Source organism: Hippocampus comes, unplaced genomic scaffold, assembly GCF_001891065.2.
Source record: "Hippocampus comes isolate QL1 unplaced genomic scaffold, H_comes_QL1_v1.1 scaffold588, whole genome shotgun sequence".
Lineage (NCBI taxonomy): Eukaryota > Metazoa > Chordata > Actinopteri > Syngnathiformes > Syngnathidae > Hippocampus > Hippocampus comes.
This window is the reverse complement of record NW_017805855.1, coordinates 26,535-40,476: the sequence shown is the minus strand read 5'-3', so window position 1 is coordinate 40,476 and position 13,942 is coordinate 26,535.

Genomic DNA, 13,942 nt, shown 5'->3' with positions numbered 1-13,942 from the left:
GGGCGAGGAAATTGCCTTCCCCATGGAGAGGGAGATTGCAGTCAAGGGGGCGCTACAGACATCAACCTGCCCAGTTTTGGCAATGTCGTTGCCGGAAGGGGAAGAGTGCAGACTGGCGTAGTCGGAGGAGCTTATGTGTCCGATAAATACCCACCTATCACAGCATGGGGAAGGGACCGGCTTACGTGCATGCCCTGCGGTCTGCTGGGGGTGTGGGCAGTCAGACCATCTGTTGCGGAGCTGCCCAAAGATGTAAAACCAGGAGGGAAGCGAAAAATGGTCCATGTAGCCCGGGCAATGCGGACCCTTCCAATTTTTATCTGGGAACTGCCATATGCATGTAGAGGAGCTCTATGTGCAGTGACCCCCACGTCCGGGACGAGACCATTCTCCTGGTGAGTTGGACAGATATGGGGGACCCCTGTTATGTTCGTGTGCAGATTGACGTATCCTGCACAGCCCTGGCCCGCACTGGGTCTTCAGCCAAAATTGTCAGGCCTGACGTTGTTCCAGTGGGAACCGTATTAAAATCAACCTTTACAATGCTGAGGACACTGACTGCTGAAAGAGCCCAGATGAGACGCCGAGGGACATTTGTGTTTGTCCTGGGGGGCTTTTCAAAGACGCGCTCGGCTTGGGTTGCTGATCTGAGTGACCACTGTATTCTAGGGCGGGACTTTTCGAAAAGCTGCAGGGCGTGTGGTGAACTTGAGAGCTGGGCTACTCACCCTGCCGAGTGGTCAGCATGTGGGATTGATCACGGCATCTCAACGAGTTTCTTCGGGCGTGACCATAAACACCGCAGACTCTGCAGCAGAAAATCTGCAGGCGGGGATGACCCTATTCCGTCCTTCCAAAGAAGCTACAGCAATAATTCCTCAGCAGTCGACGGCAGATTGGGTAGCGTTTGATCACCCCACAAGGACTTGTCTCCAGCTGGGGGTGCCAAAGTCGGCCCCACACCAACTCATGCCAGATCGAATAGAGTTTATTTGACCCACAGTGGATGGGGGGGGGCGGGGGGCGGGGGTGGCAGTGATATCAACCTCAGCCATGTCAGCAAAATGTATCCCATGTCAGGTAGCACCGAACTGGAATGGAGGTGATACGGTGCATCTGCGAAAGGAACTGCAATGGCTTGAATGCAATGGCTTGGATGTCGAGCAGTGGGAGCACTTGTGACAGGTGCTTTGGGACTTTGAGAACATTTTTACTCTCAGTGAGAATGAGGTGGGCCTCACTCACTTGTTTGAGCACCACATCGACACGGGGGATGCGCGACTAGTTAAGGTACAGCCCCGATGCCGCCTGTAGCCCAGCAAGAGGCCGCAGATCAGGATTTCCTGTACTATGCTGGAGGCGGGAATCATAGAGCCATCTAACAGTCCATCCATGGGCGTCTGGTCTGGTCATGGTTCCCAGAAAAAAAGAACACCAGAACATGGTTCTGTGTAGGCTACACACCGCTCAATAAAGTGACCAGGAAGGACTGCTACCCGCTCCCACGGACAGACAAGACATTGGATCTGGTCTCAGAGTCCGCGTGGTTCACATCGCTTGGCTTGGGTCCACGTGGTTCTCATCGCGTGGCCTGCGTGGTGGCTACTGGCAAGCCCCCCTCACCGCTGAGTCCAGACCAAAGACGGCGTTCTGCACCACGTGAGGACACTGGCAGCTTAAGGTTATGAGTTTATGACTTTGGCACAGTGTTTTCAAACATTTCCGTGAAAAAGTGCTTGGTGTATCTGAATGACGTCCCCATCCATGATAGGTCCTTTCAGGCCACACTGGATTCTCTGAAATTGGTGATGGAAAGAATTGCGGCACCTGGACTGAAAGTCCATCCAGAAAAGTGCCACTTTATGTGGCGAGAGGCGGATTTCCTGGGCCACCGAGTGAATGGTGAGGGCATCAGCACACTGGAAGAGAAGGTCAGTGCCATCAAAGACTGGCCAGTCCCAAGAAACCAGAAGCGGCTTAACAGCTTTTTGGGGCTGGCCTCATACTACAGACAACTCTTGAAGGGATTTTCTTGCTTCGGGGTGTCCTTTTTTCACCTCCTTCAATCCAACGAGCCCTTCACATGGACGCCAGACTGTCAGGAGGCATTTTATAGCCTAAAAGAGGCCCTCATTAAAGCTCCTGTTCTCACCCCGGCAGCCTTGTCTTTTATGCTGGGCATGGATGTTAGCAATGTCTAGCAAGATATGGTTATTTAGTGGAATTGAACAATTATTGCTACTTATTGCGGTGGGTACGAATGTGATAGTGTTCTTTTCTGCACCTTGGATTAAATGCCTTGCACTGAAGGAGCACCTGAGGAACTCTGCAGTATAATATACTGTATAAGGGGTGGGAATTGTTGTGCTGGATGGATGTCAGCTTTGCAAACATTCTTCTGTTATCCACTGACTCCGTGGACTCTATTTGGCAGCCTAGGACACAGTTCGCTTTCTTCACCACTTAGTTAAGTCTCATTTTATCACCATCCGCAATGTCTCCTACCCAGGACCTGATGAGTCCATTGTCTTAATGTTTACTCGTAAGTGTGAGCGTGATGGGAAGGGTTTCCCTAGGAAATCAATCATCAACTCTCTGATCTTTGTAATGTTGAGGAGCAGGTGGTTATGCTCACACCAATGCACAAAGTCCTCGATCACCATCCTGTAGGACAGCTCATGCCCGAGATACACAGATAATGCCAGAGTCGTTCTTCCTTTTCACAACACGTTTTGTGTTCACGTTACAGATGTTACAGAAAACCATCAGACTCAAAGTTTCTGGGTGGGGCCCCCGAGAGACAGGGCCGTGGTAGAACACTAGAATACCACTTGCACCTTCTTTTGCACCCTAAAAAATGTTTGATTTATTTTTCTATTTTGCGTTTATTCGAAATGGTATGATTTGTCAAAACGACTTAATTAAACATTACTCTGCCCACAAGTCCATCAACCTAACATGTACCCATGTGGTGCAGTGGACATTTTTTTGGTTTTATCTTCTCACACACATGGAAGCATTTATTCCTCTGACACGGAATCTGATCCATGTGCTAAAACATTATGCTGAGTGATATGCTGCATAATCTGTTGCTCCAGATCAGCCCCCATTCCACAGAACAGTAGTAAAAAGGTGTGACAGACATTCCTCAAAACTTCAGCTGGTCAGGGAAAAATATTTTTATGTTTCTCTTTTCCCACCAGAAATAGAAGCATTGCACGCATTTTGTCTTGAAGTTGAAAATACAAACCATATGTTGTAGTCTAAGTTTCCCAACAGTTTTTCTCATGTCAAAATATTATAACATTTACAAGACGCGGCCTTAAGAAATAGTTATGGTCTGTAACTGATTTTATGGAGCAGCACGATGAAGTAGGATCAAGGCCAAAAATCTGTGTGTGTGTGTGTGTGTGTGTGTGTGTGTGTGTGTGTGTGTGTGCGTGTTTGCGTGTGTGTGTACATATGTTTAGTGTTCTGTGCATCTTTGCAAGAGAGGCAGAGGGAACTGTACCTTTCATTTAACCATCAACGCTGTAAACAGTGGTTCCTCTACTTATGAACGTCTCTTCACACGAAATTTTCTAGTTACTCAACAGGAAAATATTGCCTCTTGTTACAAAAGAAATTTCAAGATACAAAAGGTAAAAATAGAGTATGGGCTGCTAGTCACAGCAGCTCCGAGTTTCATGAATGCAAGATAGCTGCTCTGCCATTGCCTATTACAAAGCATCATCCTGGCATCCCATTGGCTAGGAATGACCTCTCCCGAATGTGTCTATCTGTGTAGATAGATATGTGTCGATGGAGCATCCTCGTCATTCACCCCTCGGGCCATGAAGCGTTCCGATAGTTTTACGTAAATGTGAATCACCCAGAAAAAATTGTTCACTGGTGAAGCGATTGCTCACTATGTTGATGTTTGCTTTGGACATTATCAAAGGATTATTAAAAGCCGACAAAAAGCAAACGTCCTTTGATCAGTTCTTTACAAAAGTCAGGTAAAAACCCCTTCTGAGAGAGAACATGAACTAAAGAGGGCAAAAAAACGATGAGGACACAGTTAAAAGTTAAATTACCATCATTTTTATTCTTCATTCTTTGTTTTTTTACATTATGCACAATTCTCATTTATTGGGCAGTAATCTAATTGCAACATGTATTTGTTACATATTGTGATGCATTTTTATGTTTCAGAAAACATTTATGTCTGAATTTTGGGGGGCTTAGAACGGATTAGCGTATTTACATGGAAAACGCGTCTCTACTTACAAAATTTTCTAGTTAAGAAATTTCTTCCAGAACCAATTAATTTCATAAGTGGAGATACCACTGTATAGCCACTGCATTGTTGTGTTGACAAATTCAGAAAGGATTCAGGCCCTTATTTTCAAGTAACTGATTGCAGAAATTACATATTTTGCTTTTTACTTGTGGTCGACTGGTTAGCGTGTCAGCCTCACAGTGCGGAGGCGCGGGGTTCAATTCCGGCTCCGGCCTTCCTGTGTGGAGTTGGCATGTGCTCCCCAGCAGCCATGTGGGTTTTGTCTGGGTATTCCCACATTCCAAAAACATGCATGGCAGGTTCATTGGACACTCCAAATTGTCCCTAGGTGTTATTGTGAGCATGAATGGTTGTTTATCTATGTATGCGTGGGTTTCCTCCGGGCACTCCGGTTTCCACCCACATTCCAAAAACAAGCATGGCAGGTTAATGGAACACTCTAAATTTTCCCGAGGAGTGTGAGCGCGGATGGTTGTTTGTCTATGTGTACCCTGCGATTAGCTGGCGACGAGTTCAGGATGTCCCACGTCTAATGCCCAAAAACAGCTGGGATAGGCTCCAGCACGCCCTACGACCCTTGTGAGGATACGGCGGACCAGAAAATGGATGGATGGATGGACTACACCACACATTTTCAGTGGTAGACGGGTATGTACTGCCAGCAGGCCAGTGTAGTACACACTCTTTTAGTACGAAGCCGCACTGTTGGAACACATTCAGAATGTGGCTCCAAACCTGTATGTACAGTACCTTTCAGCATAAATGGTGCCTTCACAGATGTGCAACTTACCTATGCCATGGTCCCTAACACACCTCCATGCCCTCACAGTTCCTGGATTTTGAACTTAACACTTACAGCATTACGGATGGTCCTTTTCCTCTTTGGCTGGGAGGACACAACATCCAATATTTCCAAAAACTATTTGAAACATGGGCTCATCATACCACAGCACACTTTTCCACTTTGCGTCAGTCTTTCTCAGATGAACTTGGGCCCAGAGAAACTAGCGGCATTTTTCAGTGTTGTTGATATATGGCCTTTGCTTTGCATGGAAGAGTTTTAACATGCATTTATAGATCTAAAAACAAACTGTGTTTGCTGACAATGGTTTTCTGAAGTGTTCCTGAGCCTATGTGACAATATCATTTACACAATGAGACTATGTCACCCGGTGTGCCTGGGAATGCCTTGGGATCCCCCAGGACGAGCTGGAAGAAGTGGCTGGGGAGAGGGGAAGTCTGGGCTTCCCTGCTAAAGCTGTTGCCCCCGCAACCCGACCCTGGTAAGCAGTTGAGTATGGATGGATGGATGGTGGTCAGAAACTTTAACAATCTAACACAATGGATTTAACAAATGCATGGGCATGCTATTTAATTTCATTGTGTTTTTATGCAATGGCAATAAAACGAAACTTGAACTTGAACCAAGTCAGCATGTTATTTGTGTTTGTCTTACCGCTCTAAATATCACTGCGAGGTTCATAACTGATATTAACCATGATTATTTTGATCATCAAAGTAAAGCATCAGGAGACCTTTGTAACTCACTGCCTTTTTATTCCTTTTTTTTTTGTTGCAAAAATTTCACAGGGTTCGTGGTGAGATGATCTGAAAGTCAGTTTGTGGGTGGATGCACATCTTGAACCGAGTTCGGTTAACGCAGTGATGTGTTGTTTCTCTGGACTGCATTCAGCAGGAATATGGTACTCCTGGGATCTTGCATAAACCGAGACTGCCTTCGTGCTTACTTAAACCCATCACTCATCATTCACGAGCTCCTAGCTTGCAATACTGTAACATTTAAAATACTCATCTACTCATCGCGCTGAGCTAAACTTCGCAGACTGTGCTTCCTTGAAGTCATTATCGTTTTCAGTCCATTGGCATTATGGTAGGCAGTCTTTGATATGGCAGTTTAGACTTCAATCCCTTCTCTCGGAAAATGAGACCATATAGATTTACCAAAAAGAATGTTCTAATAAAAAGGAAGTACGTCCCGAATTCAAGGCCATAATAGCACTTTGACTTGATAGTGATAGTGATTGCCACTGTGTCCCAGATCAGTATCCTATTGTAAGTGTCAGAGCACTACCAGTAGAGGGCAGTCACTGTGCACAGATGTTATCCAACAGAGTAGAGCCCACATCTTTTTTTAAGCCAAGGCACATATTTTTTTTTTAATTTCTAGCACACCAGCAAACTGTGACATAAAAGCTATATGTTGAACAACAATAATAATAATAAGAAGAAGAAGAAGAAATAATGATGATGAATTTCTCTTAATTTGATGACTGTTGAAATTTAGTCAATAACATCCATTGTGCTGAAGCAAAAGTGGCAATCACTGCTGTAGACTAAACGTCTGATGGGGTTGTCTGTTTGAACATCAGATTAATCACACAGGTCAGTCCTGCTGGTGCTCACCCAAATGGTAAAATAAGCCTGGTATGTTTGGTATTGTGACACAAACCTGGCCCTCTCACCACGTGGCTCTCATTACACAACTGGAAATATGGTTCCAATTCATCCAGGTAGTACATCGTCTTCATAAAAGCCACATTGTGTTTGGTGAGTCATAGTGTATTTTGCTGTCCCCCTTGGCACGGGAAAAAAAAAAGAGAGAACCCTTCTGGATTGGTTGAAGATGGGCAACTGCTGACTGAGGACTAGTTTATGATTGATTTTTGATGTACATCTGCAATCCGTACACATTCATATTTTCATTGGCGAACATAATGCAGTTCTTCACAATTTATCATATTTGCCGCAGCCAAATAGAATTCATTTCTAATATTTTGGCACAAAAAAGTACTTGCACACTGAGAAAGCACTAAAAATTCACTTCATCTACCTGTGAGTTGGGCGGCCTGGTGGTCGACTGGTTAACAATGTCGGCCTCACAGTGCAGACTTGAAGGGTTTGATTGCGGCCCTGGCCTTCCTGTGTATTTGCATGTTCTCCCCATGCCTGCGTGGGTTTTCTCTGGGTACTCTGGTTTCCTCCCACATTCCAAAAACATGGATGGAAGGCCGATTGAACACTTTAAATTGTCCCTAGATGTGAGTGTGAGTGCGGATGGTTGTACATCTCTGTGTGCCCTGCGATTGGCTGGCAACCAGTTCAGGGTGTCCCCCGTCTACTGCCCGAAGACGGCTGGGATAGGCTCCAGCACCCCCTGCGACCCTTGTGAGGATAAAGTGGATCGGATAAGGGATGGATGGGTGGATGATTTAAAAGGAAACATAATTAGTATTCGTAGTAAGAGGATAAGTACTAGTACAAAGTATTCAAATAATATTAATAATAATTATATTACTATTGCAGGAACACAATCTAATTCGGGATTAACTAACCTGTGTCATGACGGTTTTTACCCATTTGCATTCCTTACCAATGATCGATCCATCGCTTGGTGAATTATGTCTCATGATGTTCGGAACAACTGACATTGAATAGTAGACTTGTGTGCGCACCCTCTCATTTTTTTTTTTTAATCATTTATAAAATCAATTCTTGATGACTGGCTCTCACGAAGCAGAATGTAGTAAAGCAAAAAATGTGATCAATTTTAAAGCGCGAACACAATCAGCAGCTGTTAGAACTGGCAAAATACCCGAAGCTGGAGCTCCAGCCAGATGGAAATGTTGCACCATGTGTGTAGCACACCTGCTTGTAACCTTGCATGTGTCCAAATCAAAAGCAGCTCCCACCACAAGTAGTTCCCGAGTGACTTGACAGTGTATTCTCGTATAATTCCACACACACTCTTTGGTTCATGTGATCATAAAAGTAAAGTACACGTTTATTTTCAGATGTTTGGCTCTGAACCGGAGGACAAATCTTAAAAGCAACAATGACTGCATGATTAAAAAAAAAACATAAGATGAAGGAGTCCCATCGGGATGAGTTCAGTGAGGCCAAAGAGAGAATGTCTTGGAGCAGATTTTGATTTTGGGTCCTTGCTGACCTTGATTTGGGTTGCGGACCACCGCAGCTTCCGATGGGGCAGTGGAGTCTCGGGACTCTGAAGTAAGTTTTCTCTGAGGCTGAAGTGGCCAAGCTAGTTTTTAAAAAAAAGTCCCGAGTGGCAGACCCCAGGATTGGGTGAGATCTGCCCTATCCTCAAGACTCTGGACATCGTCGAGCTGCTTTTTTGTTGACACGCCTCCGCAACACTGCACTGACTTGGAAAACCGTAGCTCTGATTGGCAGACGGGGCTGGTTTTGCACCTTTTTAACAAGGGGGAGTGGCCACCCTGATAAGGTCTATCCAGGAATTCGTGAGACGCGGATCCGTCAGGGAGTCAAACGTTGGATTTAGTAGCTGGATGAAGTGTTAATGGTGAGAGAGGTCTGGACCTCTTTGAGCAAGCTGCTGGTTATTGCAACAATGGATGGACAAAAATCACCATACGGTTTAATTACTAGTGACATTTTTTTTTTGTTTTTTTCGATCTTGAAGTTATTATAATGTAAATGGGGGCTGAACTTGATGAGATTTGCTTCCCTCAGCTAAGTCTTGAATTTGCACTTTAACACCGTGTGCCTTTTTTTTTTTTTTTTGGTTTGTTTGTTTTTTTCCATTTCCCTATTATGTTGGATTTATTCTTGTGTCATGCGCTGAGATTAATGACTGGTTCGGCACTGATTTTCACATTTCAGAGCCAAACGTCTCAAATGTGCCGCTGAACGGGCAGCCAGACATTAAAACAATGGCAGACTGAATGTTTATAGTTCCACGAAAACGTTTCCACTCTTCTCAAAAGCTTTGTCTTTTGCATTGTGTGAGTATCCCAAGTAAGTATAAAACACAGTTTTAAAATGGTAATCTTATTTATGAAGGAGGAAAAAAAAACTATTCAAAACTACCTGGCACTGTGTGAGTGGCTCATCATCCAGACTAATACACACATGCATTGTACACATTTATATATATATATATATATATATATATATATATATATATATATATAGAGAGAGAGAGAGAGAGAGAGAGAGAGAGAGAGAGAGAGAGAGAGAGAGAGCGCGGCAGCGTCAGTGACATGGTGGTCAACTGGTTAGCACGTCGACCTCACAGTGCATAGGTGGAGCGTTTGATTCTGCCTCCGGCCTTCCTGTGTAGCGTTTGTATATTCTCCCCATGCCTTTGTGAGTTTTCTCCAGGTACTCCCTTTTTCTCCCACATTCCAAAAGCATGCATGGCAGATTAAGGGAACACTCGAAATTGTCCCGAGGTGTGAATGTGAGTGTGAATGTTCATCTATGCGTGCAACCAGTTCAGGCTGGACCCCGCCTACTGCCTGAAGACATCTGGGATAAGATCCAGCACTCCTGCGACCCTCGTGAGGATAAAGCGGATCAGAAAATGGATGGATGGATATCATGACTGACTTAGGAGGCACTCTTTCACAGGTTAAGCTGCACTCATTAGCCAGCCAATGCATTGCTTGCTATCTTATGTGGCTTAAGCAGAGTTTACCATGATAGTCCACGACCAGTCTTGATGACTGTTCATCCTGGAGACACCGTTGTTTTTTTTCCTTTTTTTTTTTAAAACAAAATTGGACCGATTTAATCATGTTTAATTTTAAATTTGTTCTGGTCTAGAACCTGTAATATCTTTATGGCCTGACACTGCGTGGTTCTGACCATTTGCTTCTGACTTCTACTTCCCATGCACAGGTAGCGCGTTGGACCACATTAACACCTGTGCGTCCAGACGAGTGAAGCTTTTTGGGACCAGATCAGAACACCTTCAAAATCATTGATTTGCTGTTGATTTTGTGTTCAATGTATTTTATTGAGCTACAGATTTTTAATTTCGTCTCACAAACCTCAAGGTGTGTATAAATACCAGTCTGTACATATATATATATATATATATATGTACACACACACACACACACACACACACACACGTATCACCACCATGTTGCCCGTAGACAGTGCAACATGAGAAGTCCGCGGGACTCTTTTTAAAAAAGAAACATTTTCATCGTTATTTCCGATGCGTGCATCAAACTGGTAGCCCTTTGCATTGATCATTGGGCAATAAGTAGCTCACAGTTTCAAAAAGGTTGGTCACCCAAATCTTATAAAATATAGCTTTTATATTTTTGCATCTGTCTTCCAGTGATTGAGGATGTGTTTTATTTCTGTGTCAGATGTCCTGTTTTATTGATTACTATTCGTATATGTGAATATTTTGCCAAAAATGAATGGCCACCTGGTGCTCCTTGAAAGTACCAAAACATGAGAAATGATGAGACTGATTTACATCGTGGTCATTACCCTTGAGAAACAGGTTGGAAAAAAATGCAGATTGTACATCCCCAAATTCAAATTATTGCTCAGTTCTCTGACATCTGTGGGTGTTCACTGGAAAGGATATTTCTTCGACTGCCGCACTCATTCCATCCGCCGTCACTTGTCGGCACCACGCAAACTTTGGTGCCGTGTGGTCTTTGACAACTGTGGTGTCGGGTTGCATTTTCCCATCCTGCACCTGCAAGACTTTGACGTGTCTTTCAATCGAGGAGTCATCCTCCTCACCAATGACAGCAGATGTCAGTCGAAGCAAACACACATATATGATCCGAATTTTAATTTGGTAAACAGCTTTTATCCAACGCGTGCAACATTGTGCTTTCCATTAGAGCGAACCTATGCTGCACTTAATAGATTAAAAAAAAAAAAGATTTTAGAGTATTAAATCTAATTTAACATTAAAGGCGCAGTAACCCCCCCCCCCCTAAAAAAAATCATCTACTTAAATTCAAGCCAATGGACATACCTAGCCATTTCCCTTGTAGAGCCTTAAAGAAACAGTATTTCACAATAAGTCCTTATACAACTTGTATTTATTCTCCATTGGTGGGGTACCTGTGAGAAAGATCAAAGTTACCAATACAGCTGTAATTGTCACGGTTTGCGAGGTGGTAGGTTAGATGACACCAAAAAGCAGGGAGGCAGGAGGAGTAGGGTGAACTGAACAAAATGTCTTAAAAAAAAAAAAGCACTAGAAGGGTACACTGTACTACCTAACTCAAATACTCGAACAAAGTCCTGAAAATCACAAGAAACCAAAGTAGCAAAAAAAACATACAACGAGAAAAACATGACAGGACGAAATACAAGCAAAGTGACGAGACAACGAGAAACACCTTGACAAAACACAAAGGCTTGAGCGATCTGATTGGTCAAACACAAGAGACCTGCATGACGAAAACAGGTGGAGACAAAAAGGGCACATGATGCATACCTGTCAACTCATACGGTTTAGCCATAGTTCATACGGATTTTGTGGTGAATCTTACGTATATGGCCATATCGCACAAATCATACGGATTCTGAAAATTTCCGTTTTTTTCTCCCCCCCCTAACAGGTAGTTCCGTTTGCTTTTGCCCAGAATGGTGCTAGTCTACTCGAATGCTTTCATTTCCGGTAACTTTCCAGTAAATCACGTGGTTCCTAGTGGAAAACAGCAGAGTATTCATTGCATACTTCGGTAGTGTACAAGCAAGTTCTACAAGGAAACAAATATATCATTCATATTTCGTGGGTTTTTTTCTGCCGTTACTTTGACATATAAAATGCTTTGGTATGTTATAAGGATTTTTTGCTCTTTATAAGGATTTTTTTGGTAGTTTATACAGGTTGGCGCTCCGAAAAGTTGACAGGTATGATGATGGAACAAAATCAAATGCCATCTAAACAAAAACCTAACAGTAATGTGTCATCATCTACTCGTGATTCGACTGAATTGGTCAGTCAACCTGGATTGCTGAAGCGTCACGCGTCCCTTGGTAATTACAATTTGGGAAGCCTTCAGTGAAGCAATTTATTTGACGGGCGAGAGTTCTCCAGCAGGTGGCAGATTGTATTCACAGTAGCTCACGTGCTGCTAATGTTGGGCCTACCTTGAAAGTGTGTGTGAGTGTGTGTGTGCGTGCCTGCGCGCGTATAGATGGCTAGAATCATACATATATGACGTAATAATTAAATGTATGAAATAAATTAAAAAACTATGGCAAAAGTCGGACACATTATGTATGGTCTAAAAATTAAGTGAAAAAATATGACAAAAGTAACATCTCTCTGGTAGGCCTAATTTAATTTGGTGTCGGTGTGGTGGGGGTGAGGGTGCATATACTGTAATGTAGTGTCCAATGTGTATAGAGTGTATACTGTCTTGTATGTAATTGTCCTAATTATGTTGTGCTGTGTATGTGTATGTTTTTTGCTCAATGTATGTAGCAGGCAGCACAGAGGGACTGTCCTCCGAGACAAGTTTCTCCGATGGGAGACCTAATAAAAAGTCAAATCAAATTAAATCAGTCTTAAAACAATTGATATGACAATACTGTGGTTAAGTTAGCACCGCCATCTGTAGGCAGTCGCATCACCTCATGTGTGCTTTAAATATCATAGATTTACTTCCCAACCCCCGCATGTCAAGGAATCAAGGAATGCTGTACAGAGCCAAGTCCTGGTACACTTTAGAGCAGGGGTGTCAAACTCATTTCACATGGTGGGCCACATACGGCCTCGGTAGATGTCAAGTGGGCCGGACCATTAAAATGATACAATACTTTGCTATAAATAACCAAAACAATATGTCTTTCCTTTGTTTTGGTATAAAGAAGCACAAGAACATTAGGAAAATGTTGAAATTTAATGAACATATCTTTTACAAAACATTTCATGAAGCACCTTACATTTCCTTCGACAAATGTGCAATTTACTTTTATCATTCACATATATGCATTGCAACTGATCCCACTGATTGTACAAACTTTAACAAGTAATTGGTATTGAAAAATATAGTAATGCACTTTAAGATTAAACAAGATTCATAAAGAAAGCAAGTTTTAAAGCATTTACACGTGCATATAAAATCTAAATGTAATCCCTGCCTACACCTTACAAACTAAGGAGAGTGCTATTAAATGTGTAAATGTGAGAGTGCTATTGATAGCGTCTGCTGTCATGGGTCTGTCTCAGTGACAGACTGAGGCTGCTGTTGTCTTCTTCTCTGATCAAAACAGTGTCCCCTTGCGGATACTCAATGAATTGCACCTGATTAAAAATATTAATTCTGTGTCTATAATGCATTTTTTTCACTTTTACATTATCCTGCGGGCCTGATTGAACCTACTTGTGGGCCGGTTCCGGCCCGCGGGTCGTATGTTTGACACCCCTGCTTTACATAATCATCTCGCGGGCCGGATTAAACTCCTTTGCGGGCCGGATCCGGCCCGCGGGCCGTATGTTTGACACCTCTGCTTTAGAGCATGAAGAGCTCATGTATGTGAAGAAAAAAAAATCTGCTCGGCATTCTCTGTGCTATTGTATTTCATTTCAGTATGTAGAGAGCACAGATGCGCAGACTTTCCCATCACAGGGGAAGAGTCAACTTGTCCAAATGCTGAGCTTTGATTACTAAATCTGCAGCCGGACACCGTCGAAGGATATAACAGTGTGAGAACAGCAACTCAAGTGCACGTTTTTCTTTTCACACTTTTTTTCAAACTTAATAAAATGAACCCAGATTGTATTTTTTTTAATCTATTTGCGATGTCGTAGGCGTTGGAGACGAGTGTCTGTTTCACTATTTTTAGTATTGTCCATTCCAAATGTTTTAATGGGTATTGGTCAGG